Source organism: Phyllobates terribilis, unplaced genomic scaffold, assembly GCF_046119375.1.
Source record: "Phyllobates terribilis strain yellow unplaced genomic scaffold, ASM4611937v1 Scaffold_4__5_contigs__length_816908805, whole genome shotgun sequence".
In the NCBI taxonomy this organism is placed as follows: domain Eukaryota; kingdom Metazoa; phylum Chordata; class Amphibia; order Anura; family Dendrobatidae; genus Phyllobates; species Phyllobates terribilis.
In genome coordinates this window covers 58,137,184-58,160,279 of record NW_027362764.1, presented here as the reverse complement: position 1 = coordinate 58,160,279, position 23,096 = coordinate 58,137,184, and the positions used below count along the sequence as shown (strand labels likewise).

The 23,096-nt window shown below is 49.4% G+C and overlaps 1 long non-coding RNA gene across 1 annotated transcript in view; it reads left to right on the top strand.

Moving 5' to 3' along the window:
• The window catches only part of LOC141264175 (uncharacterized), a 109,553-nt gene that overhangs the window by 35,740 nt on the left and 50,717 nt on the right, over positions 1-23,096 (top strand). The gene's annotated exons all lie outside the window — the stretch shown is intronic.

The window sequence follows — 23,096 nt, the reverse complement described above, 5'->3', positions numbered from 1 at the left end:
CCCACCACATCATATTCCGTGACCGACATGAGAGTCTCCAGTTCAGCCATTTTGTTTGCGAGACTTTAATACCATTAGCACATTTGTTACTCCTACTCAGCTCCCTACTTTCCTTGCTTACCCTAGCCCCCCCCCAGATCCCCATTAACCCCTGCTGTCCCACTCTCTCTGTCTACTCTATCTATCCCCTTTTTAGCACGAATACCCTCCCTCCCCCCAGATCCTAGTTTAAAAGCTCCTCCATGTGTCTGAACATTTTTTCCCCTGGCATAGCTGCACCCTCCCCATTGAGATGCAGCCTGTCCCTACTGTACAGCCTGTAGCCGACAGCGAAGTCGGCCCAGTTCTCCATGAACCCAAACCCTTCCTTCCTGCACCAATTTCTGAGCCACTTAATTATCTCCCTAAGCTCCCGCTGTCTTTCTAGTGACGCTCGTGGCACCGGCAGTATTTCTGAAAACACCACCTTCGAGGTCCTGGCCTTCAGCTTCTCTCCTAGTTCCCTGTACTCATTTTTAAGGATCTTCCACCTCCTCTAACTTTGTCATTGGTACCGATGTGTACCATGACTGCTGGGTTTTCCCCAGCCCTACCCAGCAATCTGTCTATATGATCCGCAATACCAAACCCGAGCACCCGGCAGACAACACACTGTTCGGCATTCACGGTCTCGGCTGCAGATGACCCTGTCTGTCCGCCTAATTGTAGAGTCCCCTACCACCAACATCTGTCTGGCCTTTGCTGCACTCCTATTTCCCTCCTTCCTACTGCAGTCTTTTCCTGGTTGCAAGGAGCAACGTCCTGCTGCAGTGATCCCAGCCCTGGGCCTGCATTCCTAATGTCAGCCAAACAGGCATATTTACTAGGTTGTGCCAGATCAGGACTAGGCTCCCAGTTACCTACTTCTGGGTCCTGATCTTCCCCACCTCCACCCTCCTCCATATCACTGGCCCCAACCAGTGCATGCTCAGTGACCTCTAAACTCCTCTCCAGGTTTGCAATGCTCCTGAGTGTTGCTAGCAGCACATTTAGATTCAGTATCTAAATATAATGAAATGAGAAATGACTCTAGTCTACACAGCAAAGCCGACAATTGATCTACATAGAACAGTAAGTAACAGTAAATATAGTGACTGCAATATTGCAAGACTTTTTATGGACAATTCGATAAAAAATATAGTGACATGAAAAAAAATATTTTACATACTGTATGCTAGTGGTTAAGTTTTGTTAAAAAATTGCTCTAATATTCTGTCTGCAATCATTCTTTCATTTATTTTCAGACCAATGATCCAAGTTTCAGATTTTTCTCTTGTGGGAATGTTTTTCCCAATAGTATAGGCTGGAAGTAAAAGTGTGTAACCAGAGTACTGCTGTCTTCACTACTTATATATCAGCACAGCTTCTATCCTGCACTTATTTCCTTATCATGTGCTGTCCTCCCATTCAACAGCCTATTTTCTCTGCTCTCCTTAAGACTGTAGATACTTTCTGCCCTCTCAATACTGCGCAGATGTGCGTATATCTCTCCCCCTGCTGCCATCTCTAAGAGTAGGGTCACAAGACTGTTTTCTTTCCATCTGAGAAAACCAGTTTGATTATTCTGATCAGGCGTTGATCAGAGTGACATCAGATTTTCTCAGACATATGGGAAAAAAAAGTTTCTCCATCTACTCCATTATGTCAGTCCGTGAAAATCGAACTGGAATCGGAAGTCACCCCAGTGCTGTCCGATATTTTTCACGGAACCCATAGACTTGTGACGCGCCCCCTGGGCCGTGGGGTACTCGGTAGCCGGGCCGGTCGGTGCTGGGGATGTCATGGTGGCAGTGACCTGGTCCGTGACCCAGGGCGGTCAATTAAAGATTGAAGGGAAAAGGGGAATAAAGTTTTTAAAGATAATAATGTTCGTGACGCCACCTGTGGTATGCGGCTATATGGGGCCGCCGCTGCGGTGCAGATCCTCTGGAGCTGATGGTGACGCAACAGAGTTGGTTCAGGTCTCCACAGGCAGAGCTTAGCTTCAGGGCAGGATATAGTGATGCTATGAGGTAGATGTTGTTGGTGCGGTGTAGTGCGGGTGATGGCGCAGATAATGACCAGTCCACAACTTAATGGCGGTTTCCTCTTATCTTTACTTGCGGTTGTTAGGCAGACCGGGGCACGGGTACTAGCTGGTAGTGGAGGTCCGGGTGGCCTGAGAGCAAGTTGAGGATCCACCTCGCCAGGTGAAGTTGTAGGCCTTCCCTCTGAACTAATCTCTTTGGCCCTGCTGCTTGTGGCTAGGCTGTGGCCCTCGTCCCGAGTAAAACGTCTTTTTCCTCACTCGTATGGCAGGCAGCTCGGGCCTTCCTTATGTGTCGCTCCCACGTGGCGGTGCTGGGCCCTATGGTGCTGCTGTGTCACCAGGCATCTGATGGGGCCAGGAGACCTGCAGTCTCCTGCCCTCCGGTTTCTGCTGCTGGGCCTTCAGTGCCCCACAACCTCGAACTCCGGTGTCCGGTTCTTCTGCGCTTCTCTCCTCTGGGGTGAGCTTGCACACAGCTCCCCTTCCCAGGTCCTTCCTCGTCGCTGTCCTGTATCCAACTCCTCTCAACTCACTTTTACTAACCCCGCCTCCAGATTCCAGTTGCTAAGGGGAGGAGCTCCCCTTCCTGGTCTGGAGCCAGGAAAGTGTTGTATGCTGGTATACCTGATTAGAGGACCCCTCCTTGCTTCCAGGCATGGCATCACCCCCTATGAGGGAAGCAATGCCACTGTGGCCACCGGACCCCCGTGGTGCCACATTCCCCCCTAGTTAAATTCAGTACTCCCAGACTGAGGTCACCTTTTTGAATTAAACAATTAACAACAATAATAATTCAGATTACAAATAGTTTACAAAATCTCAAAAAGGTAAAAATTGTGGAATAACAAAAACCAAACTAGAATTGAGAGCAGTCATTGCGGCGCTTAGTCTTTACGCCATAATCCGGGAATTGTCTTTTTTCCGGATACCTGAAGTTCGGTTGGTGGGAACCGCCTCAACCCACTTTGTGTACCCTCCCTGGGCGTGGCTTCAGGGCACTCTGTCGGTGGGCCTGGTTTTCGGCCACGCCTGCGGTTTATTTTCAAGGCCAACAATCAACTTTATTCAACATTGTCCTGACCACACCTAGTCCTGTGGTCCATTTGTCCATAATTTTAATAACTATATACATTCACGATTACTTAAAAGTTCTTACAGGAAGTCTCTGTAGGCTCTCATATTTAACAGTTGCAACTATATAACATATACTATTATTTTACTACTTTTTAGTCCCTATAACGAGCAGGGAGTTGTCCTATGGTACTACGGGTTGATCTACGCAGTACAGTGGTTGCCAATGACCTACCCCGGTCTCTAGTGTCTACCGCTGGTGTGGTGGGCTCAGTGTGGACTACACTACGGTTAGTCTGAGGTAATACCGGTAGGCTTGGTAGTCTTCTACGACTTCTTTGACTCACCATGGGTATGACAGATTCACCGCTAGCAGAGGGTAGATTCTCATGATCCGCTGCTGATGAAGCATCTGTTTCTGGGGCCGACTGAAACAGACTGATCTCTCTGCTGTTCTAGAGTCTCTGCGACTTCTGGTGAGGCTACTTGGGGAAAGGTCAGGACAGGTACCATGATTGCTTGGTTCACCTGTGTCCAAGACCGGGGAAATTCTCCAAAGATGGTTTGAACCATTTCTTCCACCTCTTCTGTGTGCTGGGGGCTGTTTTGGTCTTCCTCTTTGTGTCTCAACTGATCAGGGCATATCTTCAGGTGGTCTCTTAACACTGCCGCTGAAGTCTCTCCTCCATCTTTACTGATGAGGCATACCTTGGTGTTGTCGAAATTTGAAGGTAAGACGGTGAATGGCTCAACCTCCCACTGATCATCTAACTTGTGAACTCATCTTTTCCTTTTGAGTACCTGTTCTCCAGGTGATATGGGAACTGCAGGTGCGTGCTGATTGTAAGTTTTCTCCTGCCTCTGTCTCGCCTGGGACAAACTTCTCTCAACACATTCTTGCACCTTGCGGTATTGTTGCTGCCGCTCCGTATCCCAGTCTGCATCTGGTCATGTCGTCTCAGGTGTTAAAACTCCCATGTCTAAGTCAATGGGTAACTTGCCAGGTCTTGCTCTCATCAGGTAGGTCCACCAAATCCGGTAACTTCTCTGGCCACAGACTGCGTTCTTCAAGGGACAACGTCTTCAACAGATCTATTACCACCTTCTTCATTTTCTCGCACAACCCTATGGTCTGGGGATGATATGGCGGCGTCCTTATTTTCTTGCAGCCCTACAAGTTACAGAATTCTTGAAACACTTCTGCTTCAAAGGCTGGACCTTGGTCAGTAAGCACTCATTCAGGGTAACCGTGCGGGCGACAAAAGTGTTGTTGAAACGCTTTGGCTGCCGTCTGAGCCGTCTGATCTTTCACTGGCACTACTACCAGGAATTGGGAGTAGTGGTCTACTATGGTGAGAGCGTAGACATATCCTGACCAGCTTGGAGCTAGCTTCACGTGGTCCAAGGCTAGCAGCTCAAGTGGTTGTTTGGTGACTATGGGCTGCAGGGGAGCCCTCTTGCTATCACGGTCTTTCCATATCAGGTTGCATGGACCACATTCTCGACACCATCTCTCGATTGCTTTCCTCATGCCAGCCCAGTAGAATCGCTCACGTAGCAGGGCTTCCAACTTCTTCCACCCGAAGTGTCCTGCTCCATCGTGGTACGCTTCTAAGACCATTGGTGCATCCCGCCTCGGGACTACCACCTGCCAGACCAGTTCGTGTGTCCGGGAGTTGATGCTTCTCTGACACAGCTTACCCTCGTAGACGGACAGCTTCCCCTTATCCTTCAACAACTGTTGGGTCTCCAGTGGAGCATCTGGATCAGGGTGTGAGTCAGCTTGTGTCAGCAACTCCTTGACTAGGTGGACAGCCGGGTCGCTATCCTGCGTTTCTGCCCATCCATGGTGGGACAATGGGTTAAATATGACCTCTCTGTTGGTGGAGCACTTGTTCCTCACACAGTGGGAGCACTGAGTCACCCCGTGATGATCGAAAGCGGGTATCTCTATCTCCTCCAGCTCTTCAGGGTCTTCTCCCCCATCTGGCAAGTTGGGCATCCTGGACAGCGCATCAGCATTAGTGTTTTTATGCCCCGCCCGATACTTGATGGTAAACTCGCAGTTGGACAGTCGAGCCATCCATCGTTGTTCTAGGGCAGTCTCCAGGTGCGTCAGCGGGTTGTTATCCGTGAAGACTGTAAATCTGGAGGAGGCGAGGTAGTGTTTGAAGCGCTCTGTTACAGCCCAGACTATGGTTAAAAACTCCAACTTAAAGGAATTATAGTTGTCGGGGTTCCTTTCCGTGGGCCGAAGCTTCCTGCTGGCGTAGGCAATCACTCTCTCTCTGCCTTGCTGTACCTGGAACAGCACTGCTCCCAATCCCACGCTGCTGGCATCCGTATGGAGTATAAAGGGTTGGCCATAGTCGGGGTAGGCCAGGACTTCATCTCAAGTAAGAGCCACTTTCAGTCGAGTGAAGGATTCTTCTTCTGTTTTACTCCACTTGAACGGAGGATTCGGGTTCTTGACCTTCTTGGACTGGCCCACTAGGAGGTCCTGCATGGGTGCCCTATCTTGGTGAAACCCTTGATGAATCTCCTGTAGTAGCCTACCAGCCCAAGGAACTGCCGCACTTCCTTGATAGTGCAATTTCTTGGCCAGTCCTTGATCACGGTGACTTTTTCAGGGTCTGGTGCTACACCTTCGGCGCTTACCACATGACCTAGGTACTGCACCTTGGGCTTCAACAGGTGGCACTTGGACGGCTTTACTTTCAGGCCATAACCAGATAGGGCTTCGAACACCTCGACCAGGTGCTCCAGGTGGTCTTCATATGTCTTTGAGTAGACAATTACATCATATAGGTACAGCAGGACGGTTTCGAATTTTTTGTGTCCTAGGCAACACTCCATTAACCGCTGGAAGATTCCCGGGGCGTTGGAGAGCCCGAATGGCATGCAGTTGAACTCGCAGAGGCCCATTGGTGTCGTAAATGCGGTCTTCTCTCTGTCCTCCTCTGCCACGGGAACCTGCCAATACCCACTGCTGAGATCCAAAGTGGAGAAGTAGTTAGCGGATCTTAGTGCAGCTAATGATTCCTCAATTCTGGGTAATGGGTAGGCGTCCTTATGTGTAATGCGGTTAATCTGCCTGTAATCAACACACATCCTCATTGTACCATCCTTCTTTCTAACGAGAACTAATGGAGCTGCCCAGGGGCTACAACTATCTCTGATCACCCCAGCATTCTTCATCACCCGTAACATTCCTTTGGCACATTGATAGTGAGCTGGGGGTACAGGCCAGTACCTCTCTTTAATGGGTGGATTATCTCCCGTGGGGATATGATGTTGATATGATGACCCCTTTTACCTGCCCAAAGTCTAGTGGGTGTTTGCTAAAGACTCGCTCATATTCTTGGACCACCCGGTATACTCCATACTTTTGGTGCAAAGGGGTGGAGTCAGTGCCTACTTGTAACTTCTGATACCAATCCTCCACCTGTCCCTTGGAGCCATTATCCTCCACCTGTTTGGACGGAGGCAAGGGTTCCACTGCCTTTATTGCGTTGTTACTGACAGTGAACAGCTTAGCAAGGGTAGCATACCGGGGTAAATGGACCTCTTTCTCCCCACAATTCAGGATGCGTATCGGTACTAACCCCTTGCGGACATCGAACTACCCCCCCTGGCTGTCAAGATGGTGGGCCTACTATCAGAGTACACAGGTTCTACCAGGGCCTGATAATCTTGACCCCTTAGACCTATTGCTGCCCGACACCATATTAACATTTCACTCCTAAGGGGCATTGTAATGGGGAATGGATCACTCATTCTGACACTGCCAACTTCTCCTTCAGACAGCTCTACCTGTTGTCTTTTCATCAGGGCTCTGATCTCCTTCTGCAGAACTCGCTGCTGACTGGAACTGGCAGTCTCTGGGACCTGTTGCAACAAAGCAATAATTTCTCCAAGACCATTCTCTATCACATTGGTGCCTATAGTTATCATAGGATGACTTTCTCGGTGATCAATATCAACAATAATAATTCCTTGGAATAGCAATTCTAATTGGCCAACTTTTATGGTCACCTCTTTATACCCCACCTGAGCCAAGGGCTGACCATTGCTGGCATAGATACTAAAATGTTCATCTGGACTGCGGGTAATGTCTGAATCAGTCCAGTATCGTTTGAAAAGGATATATGGCATTGTTGTCACCTGGGAACCCGTGTCCAGCAATGCGTTCATCGGGATGCCATCAAGCACGACAGGTAGGACCAGTCGTCCTCCCACATACTTGTCTTGCCAGCTTTGTGGGCCTGGTCGTCTTACTGGCCCTCTGTCCCAGGGGTTGCTCATTTAAATTACAGAATCTTGCGTAGTGCCCCGCCTTTTGACAGCGGCGGCAGATGGGTTGTCTGTCCTGGTCGTAGCGATCGATGTTTCTCCCTCTGGTTGTTGGAATTCTTCTCTGCCGTCGCCATGGGACGTCATCTGGACTGGAAGACAGCTGGATTTTTTCCTTTGGAAACACTTGCATGGCCTGCACGGTTTTGGTTAGTGTAGTCACACTTTTGGTCAGCTCCTGGACCTGAAGGCGTAGGTCTGCAGAGGGGTCATTATCTAGGGTCTGCACGTCAGCCTCCACAGGTGCTGGGGAAAACGACTCCACCTCCTGGTGGTATGTGATAGCTGGGCGCCGGAGGGGTGCAGTGCCACTTGGGGTTGACTCTCGCAGCACCCGGATGGCCCGGTCTTTAAATTGCACAAAGTCCAGATCAGGGTTTTGCAGAGCCATAATGTGCAGCTGTGTCCGGTGAACGTTAGACAGGAGCCCCTCAATAAACTGCTCAGTTAGCAATCTGTCCTCGTCTCGCACACTGTCGGGGTCTACCTGTTTAATGGCCCGCAGCGCCTCCTGCAGGTTTAGAGCATAGTCCCATACACTGTCCTGCACCCTTTGTTTGCACCCGTAGAACTTCATTTTAATCTCTGCTGCTGTGTGGGTGTCAAAGGTATCCTTCAACCGGGCCAGTATTTCCTTAACAGTGCCTTTGTCCCTGCCCGGCCAGGACTTCACCTCCCTCTGGGCTGCACCGATTAGCTGGCCTATAAGGATGCTGACTTTCTGCTCCTCACACAGGGGCTACACTTGGAACAAACTGCGCAGTCTCTCCCCAAAGTCGCTCAGGGTGTCCGACTCCCCTGAGTACTGGGGCAACCACGCTGCCCCCGCTATATACGGCATGGATAGTGGCATTACAGTGGTGGCAGCTACGGCTGAATCCTCTCCCAGTTTGGGCATCTTCCTCCCCCCTAGTGAACCTCAGCCAGGTCCTGGGTTTCTGCTGACGTACCAGTATGCTGGTCTGCCAGCGAGAGGGATCGCTTACCCGGCGGTTCCGGATGGGGGCCTCCTGCTTCCCCTCCGCTGACGGCAAATGATGTGATGATGACGCGCCCCCAGGGCCGTGGGGTATTCAGCAGCCGGGCCCCTGGTTGCCGGGGGATATCACGGTGGCTGGCCCGGTCCGTGACCCAGGGCGGTCAGTGCAAAAGGGGGAATACTTATAGAAAGTTTGTGACGCCACCTGTGGTGTCTGGTGAGGATCACCAGCGCTGCAACAGTCCTCTGAGGCAGATGTTAGGGCAGCTTGTGATGGAACGGCTCCCCACAGGTGGAGCAGGCCTCAGGGCAGTGAAGTGAGAGTGAGTGGGTTGCGCTGGGCGTTGTGGTGCAGGGGGAAAAATGGCGCCGATGAAAGTATGGACGGAGGAAGTACAGTGCAGTCATCCGAGATTTTACTCACAGTTCTTAAGGCAGTCCACAAGTGCACTGTACAGGTGAAGGCCTCCCACGTCGCGCTGCGTTCACCGGGCAGGGGTTCAATCCTTCCTCAGGCAGCTTGGGAATACCTGGCAGAACCCCACTTTCTCGTGTTCCTATCTTGACCGTCTTCACACTGGGTCTTTCTCCCTCCTGCCCTGCGCTGCCCACTCTCAATCCCGCTCGGGTGCTCTGAAGTCCTTCCTGTACGTCGGATCCCGGACCTACTTGACCCTCCTGGGGAATAGAATGCGGCAATGATCCTTCTGTCTTCTGACAGATGCGGGGCATACGGGTGCCGTCCTGCACGCGCCGTACCCCCTGGGATCCTTTCTAGAATGGAGCCTACTCCCTGCTCCCCTCTTGGGCCTCCTGACTTGGCCCTACTTGTGGAGCAGATCTCCTAATGAGACTCTGCTCCCGGACTGTTCTTCTGAACTGTCCCGAGCTGTTCTTCTGAACTGCTCCCACTGAACTATCTAACTGCACTGCCACCCTAAGATGGCTTCCCTATCTTATACTCCTACCAAAGTGCTCCCTCTAACTACTTCTTCCACCCACACCCACTACTGGTTCCCCCTACCTTTGGGTTCCCCCCACTCCAGCCAGGGTCAGGGCTCAGCAACTGCGCTCTGCATGTTGCCCCTCCAGCCAGCCTGGAGCAGTGTAGTGTTGGATGCAGGTGTTTGGGGTTCCGTGCAGCACTCCCCTTTCCTGAGAGAAGGGAGACACCACACCTCGGGTTGAGGTGCAGTACCTCTGTGGCGACTGAACCCTCAGGGGTGCCACAATGATACAGTTCAGTAAAGTCTATGGCACACAGGACCCGGTTATACAGGGCTTCGTGAATCCTGTTCGTGACGCCAAGTTGACGCGCCCCCTGGGCCGTGGGGTACTCGGTAGCTGGGCCGGTCGGTGCTGGGGATGTCACGGTGGCAGTGACCCGGTCCGTGGCCCAGGGCGGTCAATTACAGATTAAAGGGAAGAGGGGAATGCGGCTATATGGGGCCACCGCTGCGGTGCAGATCCTCTGGAGTTGATAGTGACGCAGCAGAGTTGGTTCAGCTCTCCACAGGCAGAGCTTAGTTCCAGGGAAGGATATAGTGATGCTATGAGGTAGATGTTGTTTGTGCGGTGTAGTGCAGGTGATGCCGCAGATAATGACCAGTCTACAACTTAATGGTTGTTTCCTCTTATCTTTACTCGCGGTGGTTAGGCAGACCGGGGCACGGGTACTAGCTGGTAGTAGAGGTCCAGGCGGCCTGGGAGCAAGTTGGGGATCCACCTCGCCAGATGAAGTTGTAGGCCTTCCCTCTGAACTAATCTCTTTGGCCCTGCTGCTTGTGGCTATGCTGCGGCCCTCGTCCCTGAGTAAAATGTCTGTTCCTCACCCGTATGGCAGGTAGCACGGGCCTTCCGTATGTGTTGCTCCCACGTAGCGGTGCTGGGCCCTGCAGTCTCCTGCCCTCTGGTTTCTGCTGCTGAGCCTTCAGTGCCCCACAACCTCGGACTCCGGTGTCCAGTTCTTCTGCGCTTCTCTCCTCTGGGGTGAGCTTGCACACAGCTCCCCTCCCCAGGTCCTTCCTCGTCGCTGTCCTGTATTCAATTCCTCTCAATTCACTCTTACTAACCCTGCCTCAAGATTCCAGTTGCCATGGGGAGGAGCTCCCCTTTCTGGTCTGGAGCCAGGAAGTGTTGTATGCTAGTGACTCGCCCAGGGGGATATGGGGGAAAACTCTGTGCCCAGGCCTTGACCTTCTGTGGGATGTCACGACGGTCGGCTCCCGGGCCCGTACCCTGGGGTCACTCTTTAAAAAGGGGTTTGTTACTTGAAGGGATGATAAACAGTCTTGTCTCGTGACGCCACCTGTGGCATGCGGCCAAAAATGAGCCACCGCTGCGGAGCAGGTCCTCTGGAGCAGATGTTATGGCAACTGGGTTGGTGCGGCTCCCCACAGGCAGAGCTCAGCTCCAGGGCAGTGCAGATGTAAATGGTGATGCTGGGCATTGCAGTGCAGGAGCGATGGTGCAGCAGCAATAACTGACAGAGACAGTGGGGTGCAGTCGTCCGAGTTTACTCACAGTTGTTAAGTTCCTCAGGTTGCACTGTACAGGTGACAGCCTCCCACGTCACGCTGCATTCACCAGGCAGGGGTTCAGCACTCCCTCAAGTATCTCAAGAGCACTTAACGGGACCCCTTTCTGTATGTTCCTTTCTTAGCCGACTTCCCGCGCTGGGTCTCTCCCTCCTGCCCTGCGCCCCGCCAAACAAAGTCCCTATCTGGTACCTTGGGATCCCTCTGGGCAACTTGGAGTTCCCGGATCTTACTTGGTGACCTTTTCGGCGGCTTAGGTGCGGATGTGGCGACTGCACCTTGAAAGTGCAGAAGCCTCTGTTTTCTAGCTGAGACCTAAAGTAACTCGGCTAGTCCAGGGACCGGTTCCCTTCTTGCGGCCTGATCCCTCCACCGCCTGGAAGATTCGGGCGTACGGGTGCCGTCCTGCACTCACCGTACCCCCTGGGATCCCTTCTGTTGCTGGAGCTCCTCTCCTGCTCTCACTCCTCTCTCAGTCTTGGGCATGACAGGCTAAGCCCGCCTCCCGAGCAGAGCTCCTGAAGAGCCTCTGCTCCTCTCGTCCTCTCACTCTCCCTCCTTCTACAAAGATGGCTCATCTTTATACACACCTCCTCTTCAAGTGCTCCCCTGGTCTGAGTCCTCCACCCACACCCACTACGTGGTTCCCCATCACTCTGGTTCCCCCCACTCCAGCCAGGGACGGGGCCAGCAGAAAGCAGTGCATCTTGCCCCTCCAGCCGGTCTGGAGTAGTGTAGTGTTGGGTGCAGGTGCTAGGGTCCCGGGCAGCACTCCATCCTTACCTGAGAGAATGAGATGCCACACCTCTGGGTGAGGTGCAGTACCTCTGTGGTGACTGAACCCTCAGGGGCGCCACACTAGTATACCTGATTAGGGGACCCCTCCTTGCTTCCAGGCATGGCATCACCCCCTATGAGGGAGGCAATGCCACTGTGGCAACCGGACCCCTGGGGTGCCACATTTGCGTTGCTGATTTTCATCCAACACTTGGATCAAAATCATCGTTTCCAATTATTTTCCAGTACCACTCGGACCGATGAAAAAATCAGAAATGTGCATAGCCCCATAGAATATCATGGGTACGAGTGCTGTCCATGAAAACCATGGATGACACTCGTCTGAAATAATCGTTCGTGTGCATGAGCCCTTACAGAAAGGAGGGATGGAGCAGAGAGTCGTCACAAGGAGCTTTGATGGATTTGTAGCATTTTTGCAAAAGCGTTCGGCTTGATAAAGGACTTACAGAAATTTGTTATTGAAGACTATTTAGAAAGTTGCTTAACTTTGCATTTAGGAAGTTACTGAACAATTTTTAGAATATATCTTTTTTGGATTATGCACTCCCTTTAAGTTACCCGTAGGTAATGTATACTTTGAGTACATTTCCAAGCTATTTTGGTGACTAATATAATGATGCTGAAATGTCTACAAAATGGAACAATGCGCCGTCCTACAGAACTAACGACGTGAAGAGCCTTAGAGCCAGTTAGGTCACATCAACAAGAACAGAACCTAAATATTGTTGTAGTAAGATAGCTACTAATGGACGGTCACAACACGACGGGCATCTGTACAGAATGAGCTGTTTAATTACTGTGCGGTTATCTGCTGAAACATATTCAGTGCATTGAGCTCCGGGGCAGAAAACTAACTGAGCTCTGGAACATTTCTAACCACAAAGTGACATCAACGAACTGAATACAAACAATGAATTACTGTTAAGGGGCATTCAGATACTGACATCGCGTAAATAACTCATCGGCCCCAAGACACAAGATTTAAAAGCAATCTTACCTAAATTTAAGTTGTAGGGTTGGGGGCACTTATTATTTTAAATGAATGGAAACAGTTAATAATAATCCTTTCATTTATGGTCTTTTGTTTTTTCCTTCTCTTCTTCCAAGAGGGATGACTTTTTTATTTCTCCATTTACATAGTCGTACAAGAGCTTTTTTGGTGGTTTTGTTTACGAACATTCACTTTACTATAGAATGTAGTGAAAAATTGTAAAAAAAAAAATAGGCTGAAATAATGAAAAAAAAAAGCAATTCCGACATTTTCTGGGTTTTGTTTTTACGGCGTTCAGTGTTAAAATAAAAATGACCCCATAACCTGATTCCTCATGTCAGTACGATTAGGGTGATACCAGACTGACATAGTTTTGTTATATTCTTAAAGAATTTTTAAAAATATATATTTTGATAAATCAGATGCAGCAATGACAAATATGTTTATCGTTTAATTATTTATTTTTGTTTTGGGAAATTGGAGAGTTGACATTTTAGGGGTTTTTATTTTTTAATATTTTTTAAAACTTTTTCAAATTACTTTTTTCTTAATTTTTTTTTGTCCTCCTAGAGATCTTGAACTTGCAATCGTTTGATCTATTGCATTACACACTGTAATACTTTAGTATTGCATTGTGTATCTAGTATTGTAATTTACTGAAAATAACGATCTTTTGTAAGACACAAACTGCACCCACTATCTGTGTGGAGTGGGTTCAGCACCTGAGCCTGCTCTATACACACACACACACCATATTTCATATGGGAAGTGGGTTTGTATTCCTATCTCAGACATTTATGGTATATTCACTCTAGTACAGCTAGAAACTGGACTTAAAAGATTATTCCCACAATGGCAATATTTTTACAAAGCACAGTATCTGCATGACTATTGTCAATTTACATACAGCACAATAACAAAATAAAGTTTATTTCTTGTACCTTTGTCTATTTTTTTATCTCTTTCTCTTCCTCAACGCATCCACTGAATGGGTGTCTCAATTCTTATCAGCTAAAACTATGTGTACCTGCAGCACCCTATTTCTATTAAGTGCTGCAGGACCCTCCCTCTACTTCCTTTTAGAGATAGATAAATCTCAACATCTGCAATTGTTATTTCTTTGGATGATGAGACCATTGTATTGACTATTTAACCAATATTCATTAGTAGTTCCAACAAACTACACATTTCATTGGTGGTTCATGGGGATCTTCAGAGCATGCTCATGATCATTCTCACCCTTGAATGTATAGCAGAGTTGAGCATAGAATAGCTGAGCTGTGCTACAACACGGCTATTAGGGCAATGAAAATGCCATGAGAGTGCCTGTGGAATGTTTTATTAGACAGGGTCATAGTTGCATCTGTTTTTCATGAATTAGACAGGACCTGTGAAGAAAATGCAAGGTAATCTCATGTCAATCACTGTGCACTGCTGGCAGGGTTTTTTTTTACAGAGCTCTACATATGTAAATCTGACACCACTGCAGCTCAAGCAGAGGGGAGGAGGGCTGAGAAGCAGGAGTGAGATCCCTCACAGCAGCTGTGAGTGGCACAGGACGGCCCATCCCCCGGCCATGGGCTTTCTTTGTTCAAAAAACATAATTCAACAGTAGTTATGGGAAAACGATATATCCGAGTGATACACAAGATAGATTTTTGTAAACTGAAAGGAAGGGAGAATCCCACCAGCCCTTTCTCCACCGCCCAGCTAGCAAGGATAGGGAGATATGCAGCACTGCCTTTCAAAAGACCCTAGAGCCGCTGTGTTTGGTCTCCACGCATAGCAGGGGCCTGGCTGGGTCCGTTGACACCAGAACCGGTTCCCTGGGACCATCCAGTAAGGAGGTATAGCCCTTTTTAGTTAATTGTCTCTTAGTTAAGAGGAAACAGGGGCGGAGACTTGCGCTTGAGTAGGGGGAGTAACGCAGAGAGTTTAAAACTCCTGCAGGTCTCCTCCCATCTGTGTTTTCCTTGGGGGGCTCGTGATATCAAGACATGTGGGAGAAGTCCATCAACCAATCAGGGCCCACAACCTCCCCCATGTGGCCACCCATCCTCCGAGCCAGGTTTTCCATCTAAACTGGTAACTGACTTTAAGATCTGCTTAGCTTGATGTACCATGCTTTTGTATTTCTAACTCTGACCACTGTATATGTAACCCTTATGTATATAGTAGATAGTTTAGTGAGCCCTTATGGCGATTAAATATATACTTTAATCTTGGGCTGTTCTTTTATCTCGACCCCCAGAACTTTACGTCTGTTGTTCGGTCTAACGAACACGCTACCGGGCTGGTTTCTAGCCCGATATAAGTCTGTTATATTAAATAGGAACTGGTGGCAGGCCAACAAGGCTCTGCTTCACTGGAGTAGTGAAAGAGCCTCTCAGCCTGTCAGGTGAGTGAGTGAGCGTGGGGCCACATCAGTGACTGAGTGGACCACCTTTTCTCACTCCCTGTTGCCTCTATGTACCCGTGTGGATAGGAGGTGACGGTGTAGAATTGTACCAATCTGACCTTATGCGTCCTTAAGGGGGGTGCGGAACGTCACGTTGGTGCGAAGGGTAGATCCGTATCACATACTTCATCTGGCGTAGTGTGACGCGGGGTGTGGATCCATCTGAAGAAGCGGCACCATTTCTTCACAGGGCCATTAGATGCAGTTTGTATCAGTGGGATATATAGCACAGCATAGCTGAAATGTGCTACTTCACAGCTGTCAGATGATTTACTACACAGGGTGCTTAGGTGATCTGAGCATGCTCAACTGACAGCATTGAATGACTGGAGGATGGTGATAAAGGGATCACTTGAGGGTCATCATTAGGGGGTCACAGCTACAATTCAGTGCAGATATAAATATAGATTATATTGGCTGAAATTAGTGATGAGTGAGCACTAAAATGCTCAGGTACTCGTTGCTCGGGTCGAGCACATTGGAATACTCGGGTGCTCGACCCGAGCAATGAGCCCAATGTAAGTCTATGGGAAACTCGAGCATTTTTCAGGCGGCTCCCCCCGGCGGTCTGCAGAGGGCCTAAAAATTGCCCAAATCGATGGGAACAGTGCTCAAATGACATGGAAACAGCATGGGGAAGACCCCTGGAAGCAGCTCTGACTCCCAGATCACTGCTGTCAACAACATTGTCAGAGTATTACGCCACTTTTACGGACTCACAATAAAACATACAAAAACTAAACCAAAATGGATTTTCCTGGGAAATATGTTAAGGAACATCCTTTCCAGGGTAATGACTTGTATATAAGGCAAAATAAATAACCAAAAACAAAAATACTCCTCCACACCTTGGGCTATGTTCACACTTAGCGTTTTTGATGCGTTTTTGCACTTTTGCATTGCTTTCAACCAAGACAAATGCATTCACCAGGAAATGTCATTTTAACATTTTACAACCTTATCTGGCATGTGGTGTGTGACACATCATTAGACACATGCATACAGTGCTGAAAAGACATGGGAGCAGCATGGGGAAGACCTCTGGAAGCATCTCAGACTCCCAGGTCACTGCCTAAAAGTGTGCCCATCATAAGTGATCCTTGGCGCATGCGAAGATGCCTTCCTTCCATGCACCTGTCGTTGCAGACTTGTAACAATCACCGTCCACGTCCTTGTCCCAGTGCAGCGTTCAGTTGTCCCTACCCCATTCCTTGGAATGCAAGCGCAAGTATGCAGCCAGCCACCCACCAACCCACAGGCTGCAATACTATACTGCCAAATTTTTGACAGCTGCCTTCACTTGAAATGTGGCCTTTTAGGCTCGTGGAGGCGGAAGCTTTTCATAACCTCATGCCGGCAGCGGCCAGGTGTCCATACTCAGTCCCCAGCCGCCACTGTTTCTCCCGGTGTCATCTCCGCCTTCCACAAGCACGGGTCCCACCCATGGTCTCCCCAGTGCACTTACGTTGAAGACCGCCTAACCACAAACACGTGGACACGTGAATGTGGCCAGGGATGGTACGGAGCCAGTCCACAACTTTTTTTGCTGAGTTGTATTTCACCACAGCCATATTCTTTAGCTTGGTGAAAGGACTTGGGAAACCATATCTACCCAGCTGTCATTTCTCCCAGGAAGTCCTCTAAAGCTGCTTTCACTTGAAATGTGACCTTTTAGGCTTGTGGAGGCGGAAGATTTTCATAACCTCATGCCGGCGGCGGCTGGGTGTCCATACTCGGTCCCCAGCCGCCACTGTTTCTCCCGGTGTCGTCTCTGCCTTCCACAAGCACGGGTCCCACAGCATTACCCGTGCCCTCCCCAGTGCACTTACTGGGAAGGACCGCCTAACCATAAACATGTGGACAGGTGAATGTGGCCAGGGATGGTACGGAGCCAGTCCACAGCTTTTTTGCTGAGTTGTATTTCACTACAGCCATATTCTTTAGCTTGGTGAAAGGACTTGGGAAACCTTATCTACCCAGCTGTCATTTCTCCCAGGAAGTCCTCTAAAGCTGCTTTAACTTGAAATGTGGCCTTTTAGGCTCGTGGAGGCGGAAGCTTTTCATAACCTCATGTGGGCAGCGGCCGGGTGTCCATACTCGGTCCCTAGCCGCCACTGTTTCTCCCGGTGTCGTCTCTGCCTTCCACAAGCACGGGTCCCACAGCATTACCCGTGCCCTCCCCAGTGCACTTACTGGGAAGGACCACCTAACCATAAACATGTGGACAGGTGAATGTGGCCAGGGATGGTACGGAGCCAGTCCACAGCTTTTTTGCTGAGTTGTATTTCACTACAGCCATATTCTTTAGCTTGGTGAAAGGACTTGGGAAACCTTATCTACCCAGCTGTCATTTCTCCCAGGAAGTCCTCTAAAGCTGCTTTAACTTGAAATGTGGCCTTTTAGGCTCGTGGAGGCGGAAGCTTTTCATAACCTTATGCGGGCAGCGGCCGGGTGTCCATACTCGGTCCCTAGCCGCCACTGTTTCTCCCGGTGTCGTCTCCGCCTATCACAAGCACGGGTCCCACAACATTACCCGTGCCCTCCCCAGTGCACTTACTGGGAAGGACCGCCTAACCACAAACACATGGACAGGTGATTGTGGCCAGGGACGCTACGGAGCCAGTCCACAGCTTTTGTTGCTGAGTTGTATTTCACCACAGTCATATTCTTTAGCTTGGTGAAAGGACTTGGGAAACAATATCTACCCAGCTGTCATTTCTCCCAGGAAGTCCTCTAAAGCAGCTTTTACAGAAGCAATGGCAGCCCGTCCAACATCAACTCGCACTTCTCGGTGGTACTTTGACACACAAACATCTTTCTTTGCGCATTTAATTTCATGACTACAGAGTTGGGCAATGGCCTGATCTGCAATCCGGTTTGAGAAATAACATGCATAAGCACGTCTGATCCACATTAAAAAAACAGCCATAGAGTGTCCGGGAACCTTCCACCACACTTTTCTTAGCCATGGCTGCTTCTCGGCAGGGCTGGACGGACCCACCAGAAAACCGGAGACTCCTCCGGTGGGCCCTGGCTTCTCCTTCAGGAGAGTTCATAGTGCCGATGTGAGGCCATGATGATGATAGAGGCCACCATCTGCTTAGTTTTCTGTTACTTGGAATGCAAGCGCAAGTATGCAGCCAGCCACCCACCCATAGGCTGCAATACTAAACTGCCAGATTTCTAGGCAGCTGCTTGCACTTGAAATGTGGCCTTTTAGGCTCGTGGAGGCGGAAGCTTTTCACAACCTCATGCCTCATGCCTCGTTTCCATACTCGGCCCCCAGCCGTCACTATTTCTCCCGGTGTTGTCTCCGCCTTCTACAAGCGCGGGTCCCTGAATGTCACTGCTGGTACTTTTCTGTGGGAATTTGCTTGCTTCCTACCAGCCTGGAATATTTCCAGTAAACTGTGGTATGACGCCATGGTATTAGCACTGCCCCCAGTAACAGTAGCGAAGCCATCCCCAATTTCCTTCTCAGGAATTTTATTTGGTAGACTGAGTGGCTGCCCAAATACATTAGTTTCTCACAAAGGAGCTGAAGATAGAGTGGCAGTAGGTGCAAGTTTCTCCAGCCTGTTAGATATTAGAGGGTGAATGGCAGCACATTGGATCAGTGGTTAGCACAGAAGCCAAGTAGCGCTGGGATCTTGGGTTCAAATCCCAGCAAGGACAACATCTACAAGTACTTTGTATGTTCTCCCCATGTTTGCGTGGGTTTACACCTCAGTAAAAAAGCAGCCATAGAGTGTCCTGGAACCTTCCCACACACTTTTCTTAGCCAGGACTGCTTCTCGGCAGGGTTCGACGGTCCCACCAGAGAATCCTCTGGTGTGCCCTGGCTTCTACATCAGGAGAGTTCATGATACTTTGCAGCTGCTATGGGGCTCTTGAGCGGGGGAGAAAGGTGAGCCCTCAGAATCAAATCCTCTGGTGGGTCCAATCTTTTTCAATCTGAAACAGCTTCTCAGTGGGAGTTGTATTCCACCACAGCCCCATTCTTTAGCTCGGTGAAAGGACTGGTATAGAGGGAAACCGTATCTACTCCGGCTGTCATTTCTCCATCACCAGGTTCTGCCCATTGTCACACACGACCATGCCTGGCTGCATGTTCAGCGGTGAGAGCCACAGATCAAGCTGCTGTGTTACAGCTTTCAACAACTCTACAGCGCTGGGTGGTTTGTCACCTAAGCATTAAGCATGTTATCTTCAGCACAGCCTGTTGCCGCTTGACCAAGGCAGTGCTGCAGTGCTTTCAGCTTGTGACTGATGTGGTCATTTCGGAGATGGAGGAGGAGATGCAGGAGCTGAACAATGTGATTACATTGAGGTTACACTGGCGATTCCGTTTTTATACTAAAGAAATATCCTACTGTTTTTGTTTTTTTTAATGTTATTTTTTAAGGCAAATGCATTCACCGGGAAATGTCATTTTAACATTTTAAAACCTTATCTGGCAATGTGGTGTGTGACACATCATCAGACACATCCTGTTTCATTGATGATGGAGGGACTCTGAAAGACACATAGAGCAGGGCCACAGTAACGAGTATGACATGTTCCCATTAGAAAGGAGAGAGTCTGCTATACAGTTATAGGGTATGCAGTGAGTCCAACGGCTGACCAAATTTAGGAAAAACCCCACTAAGAAATTAAAGACACATAAAGCAGGACCACAGTAACGACAAATTCCCATTAGAAAGGAGAGAGTCTGCTATACAGTTATAGGGTATGCAGTGAGTCCAACGGCTGGCCAAATTTAGGAAAAACCCCACTAAGAAATTAAAGACACATAGAGCAGGGCCACAGTAATGACAAATTCCCATTAGAAAGGGGAGAGTCTGCTATAAAGTTATAAGGTATGCAGTGAGTCCAACGGCTGACCAAATTTAGGAAAAACCCCACTAAGAAATTAAAGACACATAGAGCAGGGCCACAGTAATGACAAATTCCCATTAGAAAGGAGAGAGTCTGCTATACAGTTATAGGGTATGCAGTGAGTCCAACGGCTGACCAAATTTAGGAAAAACCTCACTAAGAAATTAAAGACACATAGAGCAGGGCCACAGTAACGACAAATTGCCATTAGAAAGGAGAGAGTCTGCTATACAGTTATAGGGTATGCAGTGAGTCCAACGGCTGACCAAATTTAGGAAAAAACCCACTAACAATTTAAAGAGACATAGAGCAGGGCCACAGTAACGACAAATTTCCATTAGAAAGGAGAGAGTCTCCCATAGTGTTGGCCTATGCAGTGAATGCAAGGGCTGCCAAAAATTTGGAGGCACTTCAATGCCCCTTGGAAGAGACGTGGAGGAGGGCCTCATAAAAAAATGTTCCCATTAGAATGGAGCGGACCTCCTATACTTGTAATGCCCACGCACTAAGTGCCCATGCACATTTACCCCTGGGGGGTATACATGAGCATACTGTATAAAAAATTTTTTTACGGGCATCATAAACACCCTTTAAAAAAATTATGTGGGTGTTGCATCACGGACCACGGTCACCCTGGTGATATGGTGATGGAGGATGAGGAGAAGGAGGAGGACAAGAGCAAATAGCCAAAATCAGGAAGCGTATACCCATGTCTGGGTGTGAAAAGGTGCATGGGGATACACCTGCCAAAAAAAGACACTGGATTTGAGTTTATGTTACGCTGCTATCATTCAGTGGTTTTGAGAAGTCTGGCCCAATCCAGCCCTTGTTCATTTTTATAAGAGTCAGCCTGTCAGCATTTTCAGTTGACAGGCGGATGAGCTTATCAGTTATAATTCCACCAGCGGCACTAAAAACCCGCTCTGATAAAACGCTGGCGGCAGGGCAGGCCAGGACCTCCAAGGCATAGAGTGCCAGTTGATTCCACGTATCCAGCTTGGATACCCAAAAATTCTAAGGCATAGAGGAATCACGGAGGACATTGGTACGGTTGGCAAGGTACTCCCTCAACATCTTCCCAAACTTTGCACTCCTTGTGAGAGTACCCCGCGCCTCAGGGCCTGTGCGATGGGAGTGGCTGAGAAAACTCTCCCAGAACTTTGACAGTGTTCCCCTGCCTCTGCTGGATTGAAGTTGTGTCTCTCTCGCCTGTACTAGTTGGTTGTCCAACGAAGTGTGCCCTCTGCCGCCAGCGTTTTCAGATGGAAATTTTTTTAATAGTTCCGCAACAAGGGCCTTCTGGTACAGCCCCATTTTTATAGACCTGTCCACTTCAGGAATAAGAGATATAAAGTTCTCCTTGTAGCATGGGTCTAGAAGTGTCACAAACCAGTAATGACTGTCACTCAAAATTTTGAGAACGCGAGGGTCATGGGAAAGGCAGCGTAACATAAAGTCAGCCATGCGTGCCAGACTACTAACAGGCAAGACTTTCGTGTCCTCACCAAGAGGATGACTGACCATGCTCTCCTCCACGCTGAACAGACGGTATGACAGCTGTGCAGGTAGTACCGTCTATAGTGCATGAAACTAGCTCCTGTCCTTCCTCCTCCTCCTCTTCCTCATTGTCACCCAATCCACGTTGGGATGAGATGAGGCTGGGCTGTGTGTAATCACCCTGTATGGTTCCTTGCTCCATCTCATCGTGCTCCGCCTGCAATGCATCCTCTTTGATTGTGAACAGAGAGCGTTTCAGAAGACAGAGAAGCGGGATGGTGATGCTAATTATGGCATCATTGCCGCTCACCATCTTGGTGGAGTCCTTAAAGTTTTGGAGGATGGTACATATGTCTGACATCCATGTCCACTCCTGAGGTCTTATGTGTAGAGTCTGAACTGAATACCGACAGCCTTGTTGATGCTGGTACTCAACAACTGCCCTCTTTTGCTCACAAATCCTTCCCAACATCTGCAGTATAGAGTTCCAATGTGTGGGGACATCACACACCAGTCTGTGAGCCGGATGCTGCAAACGCTGCTGAAATACGGCAAGGGGGGTGGAAGTTGTAGCTGACTTTCTAAAATGGGCACACAGGCGGCATACTTTAACAAGCAGATCCGGCAGCTCTGGGTAGGATTTTAGAAACCGCTGAACCATGAGGTTAAGCTCATGGGCCAGGCATGGTACGTGTGTGAGCTCGCCTCGCCTCAGAGCCGCCACCAGTTTCCGGCCATTGTCACACACGACCATGCTTGGCTGTAGGTTCAGTGGTGTGAGCCACAGATCTGCCTGCTCTTTCACAGCTGTCCACAACTCTTCAGCATTGCGCGGTTTGTCACCTAAGCATATTAGCTTCAGCACAGCCTGTTGCCGCTTGGCCAAGGCAGTGCTGCAGTGCTTCCAACTTGTGACTGATGTGGTCATTTCGGAGATGGAGGCTGAAGAGGAGGAGGAGGCTGAGGAGGATGAGGTGCAGGAGCTGTAGACCATGGGGGCAACCCTGATTGACCTAGGGCCCGCAATCCTTGGCGTTGGGAGGACGTGTTCCGTCTCAAGGTCTGACTGGGTCCCGGCTTCCACTATGTTAACCCAGTGTGCCATCAGCGAGATGTACCGTCCCTGCCCACAAGCACTTGTCCATGTGTCCGTGGTTAGGTGGACTTTCCCGGTAACTGCATTGTTGAGGGCACGGCTAATGTTTTGGGACTCGTGCTTGTGTAATGCGGGGACGGCACACCGGGAGAAATAGTGGCAGCAGGGGACCGAGGGAGGGCCGCTGCCATCAGGTTGCGGAATGCTTCCGTCTCCACTAGCCTAAAAGGCAACATTTCGAGCGCAAGCAGTCGTGAAATGTGAGAATTTAGTAGTGTGGCCTGTGGGGCATTGGCTGCATATTTGTGCTTGCGTTCCAAGGACTGGGGTATGGACAACTGAACGCTGAGCTGGGACAAGGACATGGACA